Below are 25,074 nucleotides of genomic sequence, written 5' to 3'. Positions count from 1 at the left end.
GGCAAAGCAAATGCAAAAGATAAAATGAGGGAGAGTAATTTTGACAATTAAATAATTTCTGTTAATAGTAAGTACCAATAATGATGAAATTATTATCCAGATATGGGAACTGTTGAAGAAAAGATATGCCTCAGATATACCAGAAAGGGGTGCATAATGTACTAAAGCACAGGGACCTTGTATAATTTAAGAAAGAGAATCAATTTGGTAATAAGTCAAGAGTGAAGTAATTTGTTTTTCAGAATTATTTTCTGGTAGATGCATTTTGTATCCCAAGATCTACTAAAATAGCAGCTTAGTAAACTCTGGTTTGATTTTCTTTTCATTTTTTCCTCAAATTAGATGTGTAAGATCACATGCTTCACCTATTGTTTATATTATTTATCAAATGGATAAGTATGCCATGATTTTTCAGGTTTTTTTTCTGTGTAGACTGTGTCCCTGAATTTGCAAGTTAATCCATGCAAATTGTTCCTAAGCTTGTTTACTTTTAAAATTGCAAGGTAATTCAACCATATATAGTACTTAACATTAGTTTTTACTGTGCTCCAAATTTATTTCTGAATAGAAGGATATAACTTCATTTGCACATCCATGAAAACAATATCAAAAACTTTAATAAATTATGAAAGTGCCTTTCATTTTCAACTTTAATGATATTTGCATGTTATGTTTGCAAAGCAGAGCACTCCAAAGTTAGAATAGGTTAGAATGAAGGAAGCTGTGGAATCTTGTCTTCCTGTGCATAAGCAGTATAATTCAGTTTTTAATTAGATGCTAGTGTACTGTTCTGTCCATGAGACCCCTGCATCACTCAGCACACAGGATTAATAGTATTCAGTAAATAGATAGCTATTCAATATTTTGTTTCCTTGTTATAATTCACTGTGCAGCCTTAGGCCACTATTCAAGTGCCACTAGGGAGACAGAATTACTAATCTCCTCATGTTTTATTTGATGGAAGTTATCATTATAGCATCTAATGCTTTACAAATAGTAATTAATTTGCTTTCACAGAACTCCTGTGAAGTGAGAGGGTATTATTCCTGTTTAAAAGGTGGGGAGCTGAGGCAAAGAGATATGAATTACTGAAGGTTAAGAACATTTTGAGATTTCTGAGATCTGTTTCCTTGGAAGAATGTTGAATTTTGTAAATTTCATTTATCAAAATATAAATCTCATTTATTTCAGATGCAGTGTGAGGTGTGCATTGATGCAAAGGTGGGCTCTAGGGCTAGGGATCAACTCATGAAATACAGATGCCTACATTGCAGAAAACAATAGTTGAATTAGATACCCTTGACTCCTTTATTGTCAGTGGAGAGACTTTTAAGCTTTAGTTCATAAAAATCTTTAAATAGATAAGTCAAATGCTACAAATGCCTATTTTTCTCTCTCTTGTAATCTCTCCTAGTTCAAGAGTCAGTGTACTCATCATCATAACTTAGCTCCTCATCTTACTGCTCATTCTTATTAACACTCTAAGTCTAAGACCTTGTGTTATGGTTGTGTATTATGACCTTGTACAATTTCTTCTTTTTGTCTAAGGTACAGAGAGAAGGAAAGCTGACAGACCACATACCTTTCGTACTGTCAGATTCTCATTTTGTACAGCAGTTGTCAGTATTCAACACTAGGAAGTAGAAAAGTAATTTACAATGATAACTGGGAGCAAAATTTCTGTGGGTGGAATAAATTATGTAGTTCCCTAAAAGGATTTAGTGAATTTTGCTGCTAAGATTGAAAAATAAAGATTATATCTGGGCTAACACATGCTTTCTTATAACTTAAACAAAGGAGGTAGTTTTCCATGGTAAGAAACACCTCCTTGATTGCATGGTTCTTCATGTGTAAGCTAGGTCTGTACAGAAGCAGCAAAAAATTATTCAAAGTAATCTAAAACCAATTCCTTAAATTCAACATAGATTTTATTTCAACAAAACCTATAGCTCTGTAAGATCACAGATTATTTTAGTTTGCCTACTTCTAGGAATTTAATATCTTATTTTGTGTGGTTTATATTAATTTAATTGGGTTGCAGTGTTTAGTTCCATGAGCCTCTTTTTTCAAATATCAGATATTTGAAACGGAGAGTGTGGTCTTAAATGTCACAGAACCTAGCTACAAAATCTACAAATCACTGTTTGAAACTCACTGCTACATTTACCTCATGGTTTGTTTTGTGCCTGTCTACCATCACTTGCCAATTGACAGAGTTAATGGAACAATCAAGAATTACCTTTCTTATATTGAACAGCAGTTTTTAGGGCAACCATGAATGATAGATGTGATATATTCCAGACCAATGCATTCCATTCTTTCTTTTTACTTTACAGTTGTGAGAAAACACCTCTCATGATAAAAATTGGAACACATCTGCTGAAGGCTGAGTGATAGAGGTCCCTTGATGTTTAAATGTGCCAAGTGTATCATCACTAATGCAGAGAACTGAGAGAATATGGGGTCTTACTATGAAGCAAATAGTGTGAATGGTGAATAAGGTTACAGCAAATGGAAATGTTTTCCTTTGTTCTGATTTTTTTATCCCTTCACAACACACATGTATCTCTGTTACTGGGTTCCAATTTTTATGCTAACACAAATACTGGAAAATGAAAACTTAGTAAAGCATAGAACCTTCAGAAATTTAGTGGCTTATATAGATACATCTATATGACACATAAATTCAGTCCAACTATTCTTTCAAATGCTTTATTGAAATAAATATTTAACTCTTCAAAGCAGGCTGAGATTTAAATTCAAATAGTTACATTAGAAAATAGATTAATAAAGTCATAAATAATATAGGTGCATTCACTTTTAAAAAAAAGGCAAAAAACAAAAGCAAAACCAAACAAAACCCCAAGAAACCCCTCCAAAATATCATATGGAAGTGTAAAAAAAATCACCATAAAGAAATTTAAAAAAAAATTACTTTACACATTGAAGTGTTCAGATTTATCCTCTAAACTGGGGATAAATATAACTAAGACTGCCTCCTACAGAAATATTTTCTTCCAATTAATTCCTTTATGCTTTAGTGTTTATTGAGCTATTCTGCCCTCAGTTAAGTAGACCAAAAAAGTGTGCACTTAAGAACACAAAGAACGCACAGAAGCAACTCACCTTGCTGCAGCAGAAATTGATATGTACGTGCTGATAAAAAGCTGTTGAAAGATCACCAGAAACTCAAAGGATATCTCCAACATGAGGCAGAATGGTTTTGCTGCAAGAGCTGAAGAATACACAGACTTTAGAGAATGTCAAGCTTGTTTTCTTTTGATGGTCTAGGTCCTTATATTCATATATGAATAACAAAATTAATTTGGGAGACTAAGTGGATTTCTTGTTCATTTATGCTTGAGCTGGAAGGGAGTGATTAACTGACGACAACTTACTGGTATTTAGAACTCCCATGTTTGTTGAAGCCGAATTTGATATTAATAAAATATCTTAATACTAATACCAATTCTCAAACATGAAATTATGTCTACTATGTTTTTATATGATCACAACCAATAAAGCCAAACATTATCATGGTTTTATTTGATGAAAGGAATCTATAATTTTCTCTAATGATATTTTTAATTCTATTAGCATGTGCGAAAGTATTTTATTGTTCAAAGACAAAAACAAACAACCGTCAAATCAGTAACACCTAACAGATGAACACATTGGTGGATATTGGCAATAGTGTTCTGATGTGTCTAATCAGTAACTGAAGGGCAAAACAATAAAGGAGTAATTATAGTCTGCAACTGTTGTATCAGAATTTAGAGCACATCATATTTGGACTATAGTGCTCTACAGATATGAATGACCAGAAAAATAGTAGTGAGCATGAGAGTGGAAATTTTAAAGAATCATTTGAAGTGCTTTCACATGAATATGAATATGACATATTGCATGGCAAAGTCTTACAAGCTTACCCCAAACATTGAGAGGCATGAAAGAAATATTTGCTCTATCTGTAATAGAAAATCAAATTCACAACTGCAGTTGAGCATGTGTAAGACATCTCCTCCTATTGCATCAAGAAATATTTGAACCTGTTAATATATGATTATTATTAACAGGTTGTTATAATTATGCCTGTATTAATGTGCAAAAAAGACCATGCACTGAAGGCAGTAATAGGGATTTTATTTAAACATGAAATCTGAGGTAGAGAGATAGAAAGAAATAGGAAGGGGCTGAGGAGAGAGAGATCAACATATCAAACAGAAGATAGTCACCAGTCATGGATCTAGCGGCATCCCTTTGGTCTTTCCTCACCCTGGGCTTCTCATTGCTGGAGGTTCTGAGGTCATTCAAAACTTTCCACTGTTCATACTTTTTAACAAACAAGGTAAGGGATTCTCATTGGCTGCACAGTTCTCTTATTCTATTACTTAAATGATTCCCTCGCTTCTAATGCTAATGAGTTCATATGCTTAGTCTTTCTCTTCTTTGCATTTGGTGGGATTCTTGATTTGGTGGGACATGAGTTGGTGGTCATGATCTCCCCTCTACAGAATTACCTTTTACCCAGTTAGAGATGATTTCAGCACAGTTGCTGAGTTGGCTTTCTTTGTGGCCCTTAAATTCTACATACTTTGTGTCCATTATCAGTGATAAATTCTTCTCCCTCAGCTTTGTTAACCTCACCCAAGGTCTGAGATAAGATGGTAGTACTGCCTTTATCTTACTTCAAGTTCCTGCTGTGGTGGCTTAACCACAGTTCCAGGTATCCATGGAGGCATCTTCAAGGGGGCTTCAGTGGTCACTGGTGGTCACAGGTGCCATCTATCACATAACTTGGGGTGACCTTTGTTTGGCTGATGATAGGTGTATGAGCAGTTGCTTCTTTACAGAGTTTGCCACAGTGGGAATATTTATCTGGATGCATTGCCCAGTATGTGCTAACTAGATCTTTTGTCTGCCAGGCCTGGATTTAGTGCCATCCTGTCTGTCCATTCTGTGCTTTTCTCATGGCAAAGTCCTTCTATGTCCTTAACAGCTTTTGAGACAGGCAACTGTGCTCTTTAAGTCCTTAGAGAATCATACTATTTTCAGATGACTATGTAGAAATATCTTCTGAAAAGATAATTTATAGTACATACGTAGATCTGTTGATCATCAGAGATTATGTTTAAGATAGCAGCAACAACAGAAGTTTCTCAATGTAGTGAGAATATTTAACAACAATTTACATTAGAGCTGTTTGGCTAAATCCCTTAAATAGGTTTAAATAGAGCAATCTTACTAATTCAGACTATATGGTCTGCATGCTTTAATATTAATTTGGGTGCATGACAGTAGTCATTCATGGTTGGATGGTTTATGCACTGCGTGACTTACATAGGAACCAATGACAGGAACCAGGAATAAAAGGCGTGGTAGGCATCATCTCACTACTAGTCCTGTCTTGAAGACAGAATGGTAAAATGAACAGGCAGAAAATATGGCAGTGCCTTAAATCCCAGTCCTTTCCTTCAAACCATTCAGAAGTTTAAGGTAGCAACTTAATGACTCCTTTTTTGTAAGCATGAAAACAAAGGCTCTATAAAGGTTCGTGACAGACATTTCTGAGTATAACATAGATTTTGGTGTTGCAGTTTTGGTAGTATATGTACACTGAATCTGAGCACTTAACTTGTCCCGGACTTACTAGTTCTGAATCTTAACTGAGAATCAGATATGGCTTGCATAGGGTTGCTTTGTAACTTATATTTTCAATGCTGCCGTGAAACTCTGACTTAACAGAAAAAAATTACCCTTTAACAGTAAAATTAAAACAACATAACCTTCTCATTGTGGTAATAATGAAAGAGCGCAGTCTCATGTGGGGAGATTAATATTACATACTTTTACCTGTATATTAGTACATCCACACCAGATTTTGTATTGATTGTGGCTCATTTGATTTCATAGTATTGTTTCTCTATGCATATATCCCCAGTATTATAGTTAAAAAAATCCATTATAATCCTTGTCTCTATTTGTCTACAATTTGGCTGTCATGAGCATGACAAAGACTGTGGATACAGGCTGTGAGAAACAAAAAGAAAAGGCTTCTTTCAAACTGCTAGGCAGGGTTAAGCACAAAGGATGGATTTCTTCAGGGTGTTCATGAATTCCTAACTCAACAACTGAATTCAAATAAACAGTGTGGTTCAACAATAAAAAAACTATTAATATTTCTCATCCAAAAAGAAGTTTCAGACTGTTATTTAGACTTATTAATTACCTTTGGTTAACTGGCAATCCAAAGCTGAACTTCAGTGACACAGTGCTGATTTACTTCCTTTGTGCATCTGGTTTGTAACACGGCAATTTACACAACACTGCATATATGAAGAGCCTGTGTCCTGAAGATTTTACGCTGGAAAAATACAGCAAAGGAATAGGCATCACAGGAAAAACAAACTAACCAACCAACCAAACAAAAGCACACCAAACAATAACAGCAACCTAACCAAGCAAAAAGTGTTTTTTCTTCAGGAGTTTGTTCCTGTATGAGGTGAAAATCAATAATTTAGCTGTACTCTCAATTAAGATAGTGTATTTAAACAATTCTTGTTTGTTAGAGATTTACTGAACTTCTTACCATCAAGATGATATTTGTAAGGCAGTGATAGACATGATATGTTGTCATATGACAGGGACAGATTTCCTTGAACCCTTTATATTTGATCAATCTATCAGTGCCCCAGGATAGACAAGACCCTTGAGCTCTGCCGGTCTGTCAGAGCCCTGTTATAGGAAACCCACTTGTTGCCTAGAATCAAAAGAGAAAAAACCCTTGCACCAGTGTTAAAATAGTAAAGTAAAAAGCAGACCTTTATTTGGAAGCTTCCAGGTGTCCCAATGGTGATGGGCACACGGTCATTGGATTTCTACAATTTTATAAGATTAAGTAATTAGGATATCTGACAGGTACATCCAATAGGAGATTCAGCTGCCCCAGTAACCCACCCCTGGGTCAGCCCCTTGGAATTGGTCCAAGGGCTTCTTTGCCCCACTTCTTTTTATGTCTTCTTGTAGGTCCCCTACTTGGAAATAAGACTAAACAGTATTTCAGGAATGTGTTAGAAGGTTAGCTTATTACTCTAAAATCTAAGAGACAGGGTAGGAAAGATACCAGGAGCTATATAATTAGTATACAAAGCTATGAATATATGAAAAACACATAAAAAGCAAAAATCTTCAGGCATCACACTGAACAGCCCACTGTATCAGAGGGTGGTCTGACTAAACTATTCAGGGCCACACAGTGACAGCATCCACATTCTTGGTATGTTTTCTGCTGCTGGCTGCTGCCAGTGTCCTTGAAGGACTCACACTAGCAGTTTATGGGACCACACACTTTATTAACAAGCACACAGATGTTAGAAAACATTAGTGACAAGTTAAGGTTCAGAGATTGTCGTTGATAGTAATTGACTGCAAAGATGAATCTGAAGTGTTATACAGACAGGCTCTAGTCACCAATTAAAGCTAGCTCGAGGTCATCATTTAGCACACATAAAGTATGGTTCTTACCACAGTAGGCATCCCTGTGAAAGAAAAGACAGGTTTAGCCCATTGACCAATCCTAGAAGTTACAGTGAAGTATTATTTGTCCCACTTAAACTACATTTATGTTATTTTCTTTGAGAAAGGAGAAATGATAAAGTTACAGTTGATGTCATTTAATGTTTGGGTGGAGTTGAAGTGACTTTAGTCATTAGCATATGTAGTGCATAAAAAGGAATATGTATTTTCGAGTTAATGAAACAAAGTTAAGCTTTCTGTTATCATCTGATCATTCTTTTGATATAGTTCCTATTGGTTGTATGGTTCTTGATGGAGCATAACCACAACACTGCTGCTGTTCCTCTAGCTTTATTTCATATCTGCATTGGTTTCCACAAAGGACCACTGGAAGCACCTTTGTGCCTCTCAATTCTTTGTTTCCTGTCTCTCTTAGATCAGTACACCAAGCTCCCTCAGTGTTCCTGCTCCTACAGTGTGCAGTTTGTGTCTGGTGTACTATGGCCAATGTGCACAAATCTTCTTGCTGAACTTTGTTTTTAGGTCCCACACATGCACTAAATTTTTGCCACGACCTTGATGTATTTAAACATCTCTGATTTTTATTAATATAAAGTTCTTCATAGGGATTGCTAAATTTTATTATTAGTTTTCTCACTGAAGGTAGGGACTTTGACCAAAGAACTGTTGGAAAAGAATGTAAATTAGGCAATACTTTAAAGCTTCCCACCAAGAAGGTGCAGAAGTGTTGGTCCTTTTCCTCTTCAAATTCTATTCCTCCACAGGGAGCACTCTAATGATTATTCACTGCCTTTCCTTTCTATTTTTCCAGCCCAATTGAGTTGAAAACCATTATGTAACACTAACATAGTTAGAATTCTCTGCAGGAAGAAATGACCCTTGATATTTGTTCAGAATTTGTTTTTTTTTCCTTGATTTATTTCTTTATCTTTAAATCTCAAGTGCATAATTTTTTTTCTAGAAAAGAGCCTTGGTTGTTCAATATTCTTTCAAATGTCTTCTTATAAAGCATTTTCCATGTTTAAAAGGCTGACCACACTAAGGAAATCAACACATTTTCCTACCACCTTTTACATAAAATTTTCTTCAAAAAGCTGATAAAACTGGTACAGGTGGCATGCAAAAATCATAAGTTGGAAAATATTAATCTGTAGAAATCTTTGTTGTTCCTATATTCAAGTAAGTATTAATTACTGCTTCGGGGGAATCTTTGCTCTGGCACTTTGAACAGCTTATTCCCCTCTTTCACTGAGCCAGCAGCCCGCCTTGGAGTCAGCATAGCTTTTGTTCTCGCATATTCTCACTCCTCTGTCTCACAACTCCAGCATTTTTTCACCTTCTTACCAATGAGATGCCACAAGCATCACTGATGGCTCACCTTCAACCAGTGACAGGTCCTTTGAGATGGCTGGAACTGTCTGTGCCTGACACTAGGGCAGCTCTTGGTGTCTTTTCACAAGCCCCGCCTCTGCTACCACAACCCTGCTGTGTAAACCAAATGCATTAAATCTAAAACAAAATGTAACCACAAAAACCAAAAAAAGGCCACAAAAGCAAAACAAAACACAAAACCACCTCCTACAAACCAAGCCAGTAGAAGCTGGAAAAAAATAAAATTAAAGGAAATTTGGAATCAGATTTATAAGAAAATACTTTGTTCTGTACTTGCTGAAAAGAGCACAGAACTGTTTTAATGTGAGTCAGTCTTGCTTTCTGACTCACAATTTTCTGAATCACTATCAAAGGTTCAGAACCATCAATCAAAAAAAAAAACAAACAAACAAAGTATGAGCCCTTGAGATGTTTTGTTGGTCTAAATATGTTTGCTTACAGATTCAAAGTGGAACCAAATTATCCATGGCTGACTTGCAACAGATGAGGATCTGACAGATAGGTTCTGAAAAACTGTGTAAAATCAGGTGTTTCACCAGTTCTGCAAATAAAACAAACCAAAAACGTAAGGTTAAATCTGTGGTAAATTATGGAATTCAAATTTATTTGTTTTGTATACCTTCATCTGCTTGAGATTCATAGTCATTGGTCCCTTTTTGAAGGTAATTCCAAACATTACTCAAGGCGGAGTCAATTAAACTTCTACCTGACAGATAGCAAGCTACCACTTCTTATGAAGATTCCCTATGAATCCTTAGACTAGTATAAAACCTTATTCTCTGTGAAGGAAGGAGAACAAAAGAATACAGCTACTGGGCAGTGTCCTCAGATGACACAAGAGTGCTCTGGACTTAAGTAATTTCTTGTGACTAAGTCATCCTTCTGCTAAAGTGTGCTTTGCTGCATATTCCTTGAGAAGGTCACTTTTAGGACTTAGATGTCTAGAAAAGGACACCACTTAATTCGGATTTCCTAACTCCTAAACATGTCCACTAATTCTTTTATAGCAGAAGATCTTTACAGCCTCTTGATTGCATCCTTCAACTTAAAACTAAAAAGCAATAAAAAAGGTAGCAGCTCCTTCTTCTCAGGAGGGCTTGTCCTAGCCTGTATGTTCTAGGATAGTGCTAAGAACAGCTGCCAAGCTGCACCTTTCCGAGAAGCTAGGTTTTCCTGCTATTTAACTCAGCCTTTCTTTAGTTCTAGTCAAGGTCTAACAAAAACACATGCAGAACATTCAGACCAGATATTCTGGGTCTGTACCTATTCCATAAGAGAGGCTGCAGACAGGGCTCTGGCAAAGAGATAGACACCTATTTAGGGTGGCTGAGAACTGCTGAGGAAGAATGTGTCACTGCAGCATAGTTGCTTTCTTCTGACCATGTCAAATTTAGGCAATAACTTTTCAAGAAAGTGTCTTCCTCTTAGTTCCCTGAGTCATGCAAAGTTCATGGAATTGCATTGCCTGCACATACAGTGCATTAATAGTAGTGGAACCATGGTCAACAAGCAGCATATGTGGCAGAAGCTCACTCTATTCTACAATAAGCCCATTTTATCTTTTACAGAACTGTAGAAGGAATTAGAGAGAGCAAACTAGACATATGGGATTTGGGCTGGAGAGATTTTTTTTTATTATTATTTTACTATTTGATATAATGTCCAAAGATATTTTAGACATTTAGTTCAGATCAAAATAGGCATGAAATCCTGTGGATGAAGATTGACTGAGGCAATGCAGAGAATAATCAGGAACAACATTTCAAGATGAAATGAAGTGTCATATACCGCCCCAGGGGTCAGAATCATCTCTTGCCCTATTAGACATCTTCATTAACAACCTGAAAGTAACAGTAAAGAGCATATTAATGAAACTTGCAATTGAAAGTGCAGTGAGCATTTGTGAGAAAGAATACAAATGCAACTAGAAAGTACAGAAGTATTTGAAGAAAAAAACTTGAAAAACAGTTTAATTAGAAAAAAACTAAAATAAGTATTATGTAGGAAGATAACACATGGATGATAATGTTAAAACAGCAATAATTGAAAACAAATAGTCAGTATGATTAAAAATGGTCAGAACATTTCCAATGAGGTTTTTTCTTTTTAGATCTGTCAAATTATTCATGCTATGAATATCCATGGAAAAAGTGCTTTTCTACATCTCATTGCGTACTAAATCATTCAGAATTACTAAAATACCTTATTTTGAACTTCAGCATGCATAAAAATATATAATCTTTTTGTGTAAAAATGTTAGTTAATTATAGGTGACTTGTCATTTAGAAAGATACAATTGCAACATTTGGAAAATGTCAAAATGAAATATTTTAACTGACTTTAATATAGAGAATTACTGGTTCGTAATTTTTTTTTTAACTATTTAGTTCTTAAAAAAACCAGAACATTTACTTTTTGAAAAATTTCTGGCAGTATTGACATTTCTCTTCCAGCTCTAAATGTGATATTTCAGAGGAAAAAATAATCCAAGGTCAATGGAGGTATTTGTATCATATGCCAAAACATTAGGTAATCAATCATAAAAGTATTAGTCACTGTTGATCAGGTCTGTTAAGTCTGTGTCTGGAATACTTTATATGTTTCTCAATATCTTGGTACCTGATTGGGAAGGGAAAAGGAACAAGCTGAATGGAGATCAGAGAAGAGCAACTTAACATGATTAGATTGCTTGAGAAATTAATTTAAGAAGAAAGGTCACAAACACCTAAATATTCACTACTTGACTAACAACATGTAAAGCTATGCAGCACATTAAAAAAATGATAAATAGAAACACTTATTTATACAATCCTTATTCAACCTATGGCAACCTATATTGCAAAGAGATGTAACTGATGATAGATGCCTGAAAGAGAAAAATAAAAAAGACTAGAAAAAAGTCTAATCTTTCTTGAACAATATTTACACCAATAGCCATAGAAGGCATATTAAAAGCAAAATATAAGAAAAACTACAGAACTTATTTACATCTTCTAAAAAAAAAAAAATTCTGTAGATGGAAAACCACCACTTTTTTGTAGTTTATCTTATAAAGTCTCACTCCAAAGAATAAAATTTCTCTATCTTGTCCTGGCTAAAGGCAGGAAAAATGTATTGGACTAGATGAGTCCTAGATAGAAAGTGTCTCTTTTTCTTGTACAACCAAAGAGGAGCGACACTATGATAGAGTATTAATAGACTCTGTAATGAATGTAGTGATTGGGGAAGATGTTTTCTGTAAATACCTAACAGAAGAATACAAGCTGAATGTCAGTCAACAGGAATCCCTTAGGCTCAGTCTTACAGGGTCTTAATGAGATATAAATGGTGTACCAGTGTGGAGAGGTGCAAGAGTCTTAACTTCTATTTACTTCATCACTTTCTTTCAGTTATACAGAACCATTTTATTCCTCATAACATTAACAACCAGAAGGCTTCTTTTGAAGGTAAGTCTAAAATCCTGATCAGTCCCTTCCTCAAAACACAGCTACCTTTCAGTGATGAAAGGTTCTACTTCTACTACTACTTACTACTTCTTCATAGCTACACTGACCTAGAACAAACCTGGTGAACTGGGAAACTTCTCTTACTGTTTCTTATTTACCTACTAGTTACTGACAACTAAGTGTGTTTGTTTCTTTGTGGGTTTTGGGTTATGTTATTTGGTTTTGGTTTTGGCGTTTCTGTGTGTTTGGTTGGGTTTGGGTTTATTTGGTTTTGGTTTTTTTTCTTGCCCCCTCCCTCCCCCCCAGTCACCATCTTGGACTTTAAAAAGTTCGGTTCCATCCAAGTCCATTCCATTATTTCAGTTCATTTTAAGATTTGTCTTCTTGCTCCCAGGAAATGAAATTGTTCCTCCATGTGTAGTTGCACTGATTCTTAAACACTTAGAAAACAGTCCAAAAGAAAGAAATGTTAGACATAAAATGCCAAAATTAAGTTTATGTTTACAGTTGGGTTTGGGTTTTTTCTCCAGAAAACTGTTCTTTTCTTTAACTTCCTGCTTCTCCTACTTCTGTCTGGTATTTTCTAAACAGAAATATTTCCAGAGATACAGTGTACTATATATTCAGTGTGAAATGAATTCCAAGTCTGAGATATGCACCCTGCACAGATGCTTTTCATTTGCAAAATTAATTGGTCACATTGGAAACATACTGGATTCAGGCTGAGAGGCATTGGTGGGATTTTGGCCTGAAGGAACTGGAAAATATCAGATCTATTTATCGATGCTTGAATGTTAGTAAATACAAACACAAGGACTGTGTTTAGAATTGCTGGTTCACAAATGTTAAACAATTGTTTACATTTTCCTCCTACTATACATGGAGTATATGTAACACATGAGGAGACAGGAACCCACTTTAATAAATAGTTCCAGTGAAAAGGGATTGAAGAGAAAATCTGTTTAGTAATGTAAGGGGCTGCTTGGAAGATAAGCTAACATATATGCCTTCTTGAAAACAATTATAAAGGAATATTTGCTGTCTTTAAGCTATTATTGGCCTAGATTTCTGGTGCTTAGAGTACTTCACCTACTTGATCAGCTGACTGGTAATATTCATCTTAGTGCAATATAATTATTTCTTCTCTCTTTCCACCTACAGATTACTCACAATTTCAAATTCCTTTTTTTAACTGATTGTCCTGGTTTCAGCTTGGTTAGAGTTAGTTGTCTTCTTAATAGCTGGTACAGTGCTGTGTGTTGGATTTAATATGGGGACAATGTTAATAAAACCCTGATGTTTTAATCCTAAACCAAGGACTTTCTAGTGTCTCATGCTCTGCCAGTGAGCAGGTGCACAAGTAGTTGGGAGGAAGCACAGCTAGAACAGTTGACCCAAAGTGGCCAGAGCAATAGTCCACACCACAGAACATCACGGTCAGTGCATAAACTGGACAGAGTTAGATGGAAGGAGGTAATCGTTATTTGGGCATGAGCTATGCATCAGTCATTGGATGGTGAGCAGTTGTATAGTGCATCATTTGCAGTACATTCATTTTATACTGCTAGATCTTGAGACTGTAAGAAGTTAATGACTGCCTCTAATGTGATAGGGGTACACGGAAGATATTTTTGGTTTGAAGCCCAAAATTTTACTGTAAGTCTCTCCATCTCTTGAAAATACTATTTTAGTTAATTCCCTCAGTCTCTCTTTGTCTCCTGCAAAGCCTATTTCAATTAATTATTTCAGCTTTCCTTTTTCTCTCACATTTTATTTATTATGTCATTATGCTCTTAGACTGATGCATTACATCATGTAATACAAAATAAGTATAATTGAGTTACCTTAGGGATAGTAGTAGCAATGCCATAGTTGAAGTTGAATTGGCTGTTATACTATAAATATTTGAAGCATGATTAATATCTTGGCAATTTCTAGTCTCATTTGGAAAAAAGTTGAAATGCAAGCTGAAAATACATCTGTAAATCTACATAAAGGGAAAATACTCTGAATTTATCACCTTTTCTAAAACCTATCTAGGGAAAAATTTTCCTCTCAGTGCAGACAGAGAAATTCCCAACCAAGTTCTTGTTCATCTTTTTTATTTCCTGAATTCTTTGAAGCTTTGGAATGCTCACTTTTTCTTGGGTTACGTCTTAGGACAGATAAGATCTCATGATCATGATCTGTAACAAGAGATGGAATTTTTTAATGAAAAACAGTTTACCTCTGTAAAAAAGGGAAAAATAAGATTTGCTTCACGGTACACAAGGCAATAGACTTGTGTAAAATGCCTTAAAAACTAGAGTATTTACAAACTACCCTTTAGGCTGTTAAGAAAATGCTAAATTCTCACAAATAAATCTTCCCCTCTATTGTATATAAAAGGAGCTTAAAACAACAAAGTTCCAAATCTCTAAAAGACGGTAGATAAATCCAGACCACAATGCCACATAAATATCAGAGAGATTAAACACCTCAGGAGAAATATGGGCCAAAGAAAACTTGAGTGAGACCAACAGCTAATCTAACTTGAGCCCAGAAAGACTTTGAATTACTGTGGTGAACTTTTCTTCCATTTCCTCCTCCCTTCTTATTCCTCCTTTTAAACATTATGTAGATTAATTTAGAGAGGGAAACAGTATAACTGCAGCTTAAAATAGGACACATAGTATTTTCTAAAGGTGGGATATTAACATTGCCTCCTGTCTAATCTTGGCATGAAGGAGCTTGCTTTCACTGCTGTAATAAAAGGTTTTATGGGCTAAAACCCTCACAGGAGTTTTGACAAGGACAGAGCTTTGGAGCAATAGATGAAAAAGCATTAGTGTTTTCTTTGTGCTTTCTATATTGACAGTTATTCATTATTATTTTATTCATAAAGTTTCATATTTTCTTTATCTAATAGCACCTAAAACTGGTGTTTATAAAAATATGTTTGCACAAGCATAGCAGTACAGGTCATAATGATAGGAGCTAGCACTGAGTGGTGCATGGAAGTTTCTCAAAATATAACAGTTTTATTAGAATGCAAAACAGAAACGCGAACAAAGTAAAAATCAGACTTGCTGCATCAAATTGATTAAACACGAGGTTTAAAAAATAAAGATTTCCAACTTTCAGTCTCTCATCTTGCTGACAGATTTGGCGACGTTCAGGACTTCAGACATTCTTACTATGAACATAACAGCTTCCTTGTCTATAGGAGTAGTTGCTGACCCTTTTTAAGATTAGATTTGGCTCTGCTCTCTGCATCAAGCTCTGCTTTCCTCAACACATTCAGCATATGTCATTTTGTGCCCTCTTGGCTCTTGTAAACTTGCCTAACCGATGATCCTGGAGATTCTCCCTATTGTGCATGCATCCATTAATTCAAAGTAGAATTTTTCCCTTTCCTGTTCATCCTACCTGCCAAAGCATGCAGCAGCCTTGACAATGAAATCACTTTTCCTCTCTGCTTCCCATCTTGTCCTATCCAATATGTAGCACATGTACAATAAAATATTAACAGAAACTTTCAACAAGTAGGTAATTTGTGAAAAATATGGAATTTGTCTTGAATACCACATACTCCATAACTGGTCACTCAGCACATAGAAATAAAGGAGGAGCTTTGTATATATAAGTTTTTTTTTGAAGTGTGTGAGCATAAGTAATCTAATAGGACCACCTGACAGAAAAAAAAGTAAAGTAGTATTTTTCCTGGTTTTTTGTTTTCATTTGAAAAAGATATAAACTAAAATTTATACTAAAAATACTTCCTTCAATTCCTATTAACAGTGTATACACTCCTCAACCAGGTGCTAGTCCATAACTCACAAGAAATTAACTTCATGCAAAAAGTCAACACAAATTATAGCTATCAATTAAACATTACATCAAGGGCTTAGGGAGGATTCAAGCAATGGATGGGCTTTCTGTTTGAAGCAGATAACTTAATTCTAGATGAAAAAAATAAACAAATGTCAATTATGACAACAATTTCTGTGTCTTTCAAGATGTATAAATCAGACAAGAACATTTACTAAGTAACAGCCTTTAAAGCTTGAATGAAAAATAAGGTTGCTTCTGAAGGGCCAGAAAACAGCAATTTATTAAGGCATTGAAAGTTTTACTGAAAAAAAAATAACAAAATTCTTGTCAATCACTGTATTTCATTCTGTCTGAACAGTTTTGTCTTTCTCTTGCAAATAAATACACAGTCCTTGTTTGGTGAAAAGAAAAGTGAATAGAAATATGATTTCCTAATTCGGAATGTCTTCAACCTGATTTATATGAAATTACTTCAAAATTAAATTATACATTAAACATATAATCTAGATTTAATATCATTTTTAAGTCAGGTAAAATACATAATATACATAAACCAAAAGAAGTTGGAAGTTGCTTAAAATGGTTAAAAGAAAAAACAAGATTAAATTTTTATTGTAGGCTAAAAATTCTGAAGGGCTTGAATTGTTTTATCTTTTTAAAAAGTAATCTAGAAAATAACCACATTTAAAAGGTTTAAAAGGTTTTAATTTTATAAAAAAATCTGCCTTTCTTTAAGGATAAAAATTAAATTTCCTCTTTCACAAATCTTACTTATTTTTTTTGTTTTTATCTACAAATTATATTCTGTAATCTCTAATCCTCAATTGCATGAGGAAGATGTAAACACTTCCTGATAAAATAATTATAATTACATGCAAATATTATTTTGAGAGAAGAAAACTCAGATGAAGTGGGATATGTGAGATTTTGTGTGATAGCTTGAAGGCCTGTTTAAGGTGGCTATTCAGAGCAAAAACATTAAAAGATATCTGAGCAAAATGTATTGAAATATATGTTACTGGGTAATGACTTGTGTGTCATCAAGAGCAGATGCCTGATCTAGTGACAATGACATGCAGAATTTTGATAAAGTTTAGTGAAAAACAGACTTAACCTATCAGCTGACACTAAAATAATAATACCAAGGATGTTTTCCAGAAACATTTTCCATAAAATTTCATGAGATGAAGAATTAAATTTTTTAAACGCTGATAGAGCATCTTTGCAAATAAAGTTTATCTATCTGTAAGTAGAATAAAATAAGCATTCATAAGTTACTACAGATTACAGGAGTTTGCTTTTTTTAAAATATAAAACTCAGTATTAGTTGGAGGTCATAATAACACTGTTGGGACCTTAGCAGTAACATTCTAGAAATTTTATGTGTTCTTTTGGGAAAAAAGTATTATTTCTAAACTCATGGTAGATGGGAAAAAAACAATGAAATAATTCTTATGCAGTGACAAGTAAATGATTTACAGGGAAATCGTCTGAAAGTTCTCTATTTTCTTCTTCTTCTTCAAGCACCAAATCAGGAAGACAGAAAAGAGGATCTATATTACTTTTCTTCAGTCTCTCCCTGCATGAAAAGGAAAGGCTGCAGTTAATGCAGCCTTAATATTAACTGTGATTTTTTTTCTCCCTTTAAAAATTCTAAAATTTTAAATAAGCTTTAAAAATTAGGATTAGTTTTTCTCTTCTTAATTATTTAAATGTTCAGAGAGGAATCCAAGGAAATTATTTCTCTGAAATGTTCCCTCTAAGTATAAATATCCCATAACTTTGCCATGTGGCTAGTAAGTGTGTATTTACTAAAATAAAAAAATTGGTTCCTATTGGTAAAGTAATCAAGCCTTGTGTAGAATATTTAATCTAATAGAAGGATTAGTTATGTACCTGGAAATCATGAAATATAACAGAAAATAGAAATAAAATTTTAAAGAAAGTAAATCTTGAAAAGCATTTGGGTTGTGTCTCTGGCGCTCATGTAAAAGACAGCCCTTAGGCTGAAAGTGTTTATATGAAAATACAGTGTTTGGAATATTTTTAAACAGAATTTTGTGTCTTATCCATAAAAACAATGCATCAAAATAATGTCTTTAAAAAAGAGAGATAGTTGAACACAACTTCTTGAAGATGTTGTTAGACTAGCTCTCTACAAGGACAAAGTTACCACTCTGCTGCATTGTTGAGAGATTAAATATTCATGAGTTTAAAATGCAACTGAAACTATCAAATTTATGTTCAGCCAATAAAGGAATGACAGCATTAAAATTTTAGTCCAGATCAAGTTTCAAAGAGGAATGTCTTCTTTTTTCAGTGAAAATATGAAAGGCAAGCAAACAAATCTCTCTGAACAAAGTAAGCAACTTTGCCAGTACTCTGTTCCTGTCTTTGAAGCAAAATCCCAAAAGTCTCCTCTCAGGGGTCTGAGGCTTGAGGGGAAGATGGTTTTGTGTGGTCCTGTGCATAATGCTTATTGCAAAGATTTTGACCACATCAATGACTAAATTGCTACCAGGTTTTGCCAGTCTCCCAACTATTAATTCAAACAATTTGTTTGGTCCCAGAAAGGACCTGAGAATGATTCACCACTTTGATCATGTATGGTTCATTCTGTAATGAAGCAAGAAGAGGTCCAAAACAGCAGGATATACACAAAGAGTGTGATCTGAAAATTCTTGCTTTATTATGTGCCTATGGTTTTGAGATAACTAAATAATGGATTGAATACACCAAAAGACATAGCAATACTCTGATGCCCTATGTTAAACACTAAAAATTATAACAATTATTTGTGAAGAATTGTATTGGGTCTATGGATTACTGGCTGAGAATTTTGTTCATTGTTTGAATTATAAGCAAAATATAAGCAAAGTATTTCTAAGACTATATTAGAGATAAATGACTATTTCAAGCAATATTGTTAAAAAAATTATCCATCATTAAAAGTATTGCGATCAGTTTTCTTCACACTTTGCCAGAACATTTCTTTTTCATCTCAATATTTCATTCTAATTCCAGGGAAAAAGAATTACTAAGCCAAGCATGCAGAAAGGTAGGTCTATAATGATATCTACTTGCTCCGTGACTGAGCTATGGAATTGGATAAAGATTTAAGTAAATAATTATTATCATAGTTTCTGACACATGAAATTCCTCTGTAAGAAAAGAATCCCTTTTTCTGTAAGATAATCATTGCACATAGGTTTCTGAAAAAGAGGAATACTTAAAAGTGAAGAAGGCTTTGTGGAATATAATACCTTTGTCTACCTGTGCACATTATATCATTCCTCAAAGTATATATAAATATGGAATTAGAGCCTAGGACAACCCAGATATGGCAGAAAAATTTTAGCATCAGTGAGCCAGACTTCTCTTTCAGATGAACAGAGGAATTTGGGATGTTGCTGCTCTGTCTCTGAGTCAGATTTCACCTTCTTCTAGTTGCAAAAAGAACAACTATTTGATCACCCAGGGAGTGTGAATACTTGTTTCCTGACTTTATTGGTATGGAAATACTTCTCAGTACCTCTCTCCTCAAGTTTCTTTTATTCTTTATGTAAAGAGAAATTTTCAAACCTGATTTCTTAAAACTGGTCCTATTTCCACTGGATATGGAAACTGAGCTTGAAAATGGTTCTTTTTATCCTTCTTTCTATTTTAAAAAAGGTAATTTTGTGTCCATGTCATCTTTCTCCCCTTCACATTTTTAATGACAGATGAAATGTGATTGGAAATAGCCGGCATAAATTCATTGAGATAAATCATGTTTGACCATGCTTGACTCTGTCTGGAATGCTATGTCCAGTTTTGCAACCCAAATAAAAGAAAAATATTCATGAACTGGAATTCAGCTACCTGGGGTGGTCAGGACCTAATTGCAACCGTCCCATACCTACAGAGAGATTGTCAAGATGTTAGAGCCAGGCCATTTACCCACATACGTGATAAGTGGGTCAGTGTCCAGAACCCTAACAGGGTGACAGGGAAAGTTCAGACTAAACACGGGGCAAAAATTCGCTATGATAATCAGCTAGAGTTGGAACAAGTTATCAAGGCATTTTTGTAAACTGTCATTAGAGGCTTCTGAGAGCTGGGTGGACAAAGCATGAGTAACCTGGTCTAAAGTCAGTGCTGATGAGGCACAGGAATAGGAAGAAATTGTCCCTTTCTCAGGATGGGAAAGGTCGCATCCATGCGTTTTGTGACAGTAGATGGTATTATCTATGGAATACAGTACAAACCTCTTCAAAGCCCTGATCAGAGATGGTGGAAAGGCAGGCAAGAGGACGGGGTTGGGGTAATGACAACAGGGGGAATGTAATGATGGAGGGGGCAGCATCGGGGGGTACAGGACAAGACATGCACACAAAGACCCAACTATATTTTGCTACAATCACACCAAACTAATAAACAATAAAAATAAGAAGATCCATTAATAAAATTATTCATAATAAAATTAGAACTCTCAGTTTTTTTATCAAATCTTTCTTTATGCTTGGAAAGAATGTGCAAATAGAACAGATTTTTGGAGATGAAAGAGACTACTTTGCAGTGATCTCATCTGAACATAAGAGGAGCCTGAATTCCACAACTTAAAATTATATTCCATCACCACAGGTGATGCCTAGGTATAGGCAGAAAGCAGTCATAATATTCAAGCACAGCAAGGTTTGAAGCCCACAGTTATTATAAAACAAGGAATTTTTTTTTCTTGTTAGTAGCACACCCATTTTCTAAACAGCAAAGACCTCACCTTGTACATATAAGAATTCAGAGGACTGCCTAGAAAATTATGGCTGAAGGAAACTCTTCTATTGCAAGTACTGCTTTCAAACTGTTTTCAGTGACAAATACAACCTTGAATATGTACTAAAGCTAAACAATAAAAACCAAACAAATCATGATCCTTACAGCTATACACAGAGTAGCTCATGGCCATTTTCTCATCTTCCTTTAACATTTTCTTCATCCTGGCAATGTAACAAATGATAGCAGTAGGTGCCGTCTCTCCTGATAAACTTTCTGTAATCTTTGCTGTTAGCAAGGGCTCCAAAATACAGTTTGAATTGTCTATCATTTCTAAGTGCAGCAAGACTGATTCCAGTGCTGCCATTCTACCCACTCAATCACTGTCTAGCTCTCTTGTACTTTTTCTTTTCTAGTTTTTGGGGTAGGGGACAGCTTTTTTTGTGTGTCCTGACAGCAAGCATGGCTGTCCAGGTAGTGTAACTAGGGTTGAGGTTCATTTGACACTGGTCTGGGTAACTGTACTGACTTTATGCAGTCTTGTTACACTGCTAGGATGGTGTTCTCCACTCAGTGCTTTTTGGTTCTGTTGAATGTGGTGAAGTACAGGCTTGTTGCAGTAGTAGCTACAGTTGCTTGTTCATGCTGCTGGAGCCAACATCATATCTCCACGCTGATGTCCTGCAGTCAGAAGCACTGGCCTTCTAAGATACTGGCAGATTCAGAAATTTTGACAGATTTTACCAGTAGGACTTGAATAGCTGCTTAGCTGGGGTTATGTGTGCTAAGTTCATTTACTCATCCTCACCATCATAAGGCTGAAGTCTCAATAAAAACTTGTCCAAGAGTATCCTAGTTTGCATCCACATGGAGGTCCCAAGTCTACAGTTTTGAAGGCAGAGGTTTTTCTTCAGTTATTAGGGTATTTGATTTCTTGTTTCTTGGATGAAGAGAAATTATCTCAGGATGGTCATCCTGACACAATGTAAAGCTTAAAAAGATTCCTAAAAAATGTAGGAAATATCACTAACAGATTATACCAGAAAAGGATATAGTTACATGGAACATAATCTGGATACATCATAAATAAGAGAGATGTATCCCAAACGTAACAACATAAATAAAGGTAAAGGTTTACAAAGCATATTCAGCAGAGGGCCAGGATATTTCATTATTTTTTATCTAACTGGGAAAGAGCTAAACAGTTCCAAGACTCTCATTCTGACTTCGAGATTCACATGTAGTCTACAATGTGTGGTCTATGATTCCCACATCCTGTTTTAGTTATTCACCCAAATGGATGTTTTTTCCTCCATCCACATAACTATTAAAAATACTTTTTTTATGAAAAACAAAACAGAAAAATCCCAATTTGATAATATCTTTTACCTTAATTTTTTAAAAACAATATATTATTTATTTTTATTCTATTTTATCAAACTTCAGAACTTTCTAAACCATTCTGGAAGTGTTTGATAGTTTAACCTTAAGATAAGATCTGTCTGAGCTTGTATTTCCTACATGCTTTTATAAATTTTTTCCTTTCTAAATAATATTCTGTCTCTAATTGGGTCTGTGAGCAACACCCCTCATTAATTGTTCTTAACAGTCATTATATTTCAAGTAAACTCTCCTTGCTTCTATTCATTGCTATATTTCTCTGTCTACCATCTGTGTTTTACTGAGATGTATAAACTATAATTAGCAGAAAAAAATCTCATCCTAAGAGTGGCTTCAGCATTCAAAGGTCAGCTTTAAATTCACTACCCATGCATGTTTTTCTCAGATAGCTAAGCACTCTGAGGTCAGAAGACAATATTGAGGGGGTTTTTTTGTGTGTATGTGTGTCTTGCACAGTAAATAATTCTCCAGGAAGAATTTCAAGGAAAAGTGGAGATAAACCTTGATGTTTTATTAAAGTATTGGAAAGAGCACAGAAGAAAAACCAACAAGGCCTCAACTCTGCTTAAGACCAGAACTTCTTCAAAAGCTGTTCACGATTTTTGAGTTGGATAGATAATTATGCACATGATGAAGTGGCTAAAAAAAGTAATGCAAGTTACAAATCAAAGGCCAGAAATAAATAGCCATTTATAAAGCCATAACTTTGAAAAGTTTGATTAAATGTACTTTTCAAGTGGCAAAATTGAATGAATACAGGTACCACAGGGTACGAATTGACCTTTATTTCTCTTACAACTGTCAGAAATACTGAATGGATTTGTATGCCACAAATTAGAAGAACTGCTTTAATTTTGCCCATAGGAAGATAATGCTAGTTTAATCTGTTCATAGTACATGCAATACTGCATTCAGAGCTTTAGGGAAAGTTATATGACAGAACTGAACTATGATTTATGATAAGTTAAACACCTTCATACTTCATCAGAATTTTCATAGCATTGTGAAATATTTTGTAGACTTCATTTGGACATTTTGCAGTGAAGGATTCAACCCGTGGGTAAGACTTCTTTGTAAGCGTATATATTAAGTATGTGACTCTTTTAGTATCAGTACATGATTCTTGAAGGATCAGTGGCTGTATTGGTTTTGCTCGGCCTGGTTTTTGGTAGCAGGGAGGCCATAGAGGTGGGTCCTGTGAAAACCTTCTGGAAGTTTCCATCGTGTTCAGCAGAGCCAATCTCTGATGGCTCTGAAAGATGGACATGCTGCTGGCCAAAACTGGGCCAGTGAGAGAGGGTGGTAATGTCTCTGTGATAACATACTTAGGAAGAAAATCAAAACAAAGTCACAGGGGTTTTTTTTGCTTCTTGTCAGAGAGGAGGAGGAGGAGGTGAGAACATGTCAGGGAAGCAACATGGCAACACCAAGGTCAGTGAAGAAGGATGGGAGGAGGTGTTCCAGGCACCGGAGCCGAGATGCCTCTGCAGGCCATGGTGCAGACCACGGTGAAGCCGCTGTGCCCCTGCAGCCCATGGGGATCCACGGGGGATGCCGAGATCCACCCACAGCCCATGGTGGAGGTGCCCATGCCAGAGTGGGTGGATGCCTGAAGGGGGCTGCGATCCAGTGGGAGACCCGGTGAAGAGAGAGAGGGCCCTGCTTCCAGGCGGGAGCAGCCTGTCCTTGGAGGGCTGCACCCCGTGGAAAGAGAGAGCCCCGGCGCAGCAGTTCGGGAGGGCCGTGTGCCCGTGGGAGGGGCTCACGCTGCAGCAGGGGCGGTGCGGCTGCTGCTCCTGAGAGCGGATCCACGGCAGGGAAGTTCAGGAGAACTGTCTCCCGGGGCAGGGACCCACGGCCTCACAGGGGAAGACTCCTCTCCTGGAGCAGCAGAAGGAAATCTCAGTGCTGAACTGACCAAAACCCCCATCCCTGTCTCCCTGTGCTGGTGGTGGGAAGGAGGGAGGGGCTGGGGGGAAAAGGTGTTTTTAAGGGCTGATTTTATTTTTCATTATCCTCATCTGTTTCTGTTAGCAATAAATTCAGTTTGTACCTTTAAGTTAAGCGTGTTTTGCCCTTTAAGTGTTTTTCTCCCAGTCCTTGCCTAAACTCATGGAGCCATCATCAATTTTTTTTCCTTCTTTCCTCTTCCCAGCTATGGCAGGGGAGGGTGAGAGAGCTACTCTCATGGGTGTCTGGCATTGGGCCAGTGTCAAACCACAACAGTGGCTCAATGGGAGCTTTCCCTGGAGGGACCTAGCTACACTGAAGTGCAAATTTACACATACATAAGAAAAGCAAATGCATTTATTATGTTATATCAAGGATTAGGAATGTTTGAAGTTACATGTATTTTGTACAGTGTAACCCAATTTTTTTTCTCATCTCAGTATTTATTTTGATAACGTGTGCACTTAACTTCTAGAAAAAGCCATATTCAAAAAAAAAAAAAATTAAATTGTCCCTATATGGCTTCTGAAGCATGCCTGCGCAATTTGAGGGTAATTATTTTTTGCAGTAATACTATTTCTTTAAACATTCTGCTGAATCTAATAGGTGTAACTGAATGACATATGAATGGAAAGAGGGGATCATAAAGTGTGCACTAAACTAATTGTTACATCTCACTCAGAGTTTCAGTGGAATGAGTTTAAAGTACAAAATATTAGTCCAGTGAAATACCTGAGTAGGATGGGCTTAGTATTGAGGGTGTGGATGGAGAGGGAGAGAGAAA

General features: G+C 35.7%; 1 long non-coding RNA gene across 2 annotated transcripts in view; it reads left to right on the top strand.

The window, feature by feature from the left end:
* Positions 1 to 24,252, top strand: part of LOC138107370 (uncharacterized) — a 32,196-nt gene extending 7,944 nt beyond the window's left edge. The window contains exons 2-4 of one of the 2 annotated variants that reach the window (XR_011149455.1): positions 12,318 to 12,374; positions 19,212 to 19,245; positions 23,718 to 24,252. This is a non-coding gene — a long non-coding RNA (uncharacterized lncRNA). Of the gene's footprint in view, positions 1 to 12,317; positions 12,375 to 19,211; positions 19,246 to 19,572; positions 19,999 to 23,717 lie in introns of those variants that run through there. The other variant, XR_011149454.1, reaches the window with a different exon arrangement.
* The last annotated feature ends 822 nt before the right edge of the window (positions 24,253 to 25,074 follow it).

The sequence above is a fragment of the Aphelocoma coerulescens genome, chromosome 3 (genome assembly GCF_041296385.1).
Source record: "Aphelocoma coerulescens isolate FSJ_1873_10779 chromosome 3, UR_Acoe_1.0, whole genome shotgun sequence".
Classification (NCBI taxonomy): Eukaryota; Metazoa; Chordata; class Aves; order Passeriformes; family Corvidae; genus Aphelocoma; species Aphelocoma coerulescens.
The sequence above is the reverse complement of the archived record's forward strand: the minus strand, read 5'-3'. Positions and strand labels throughout refer to the sequence as shown.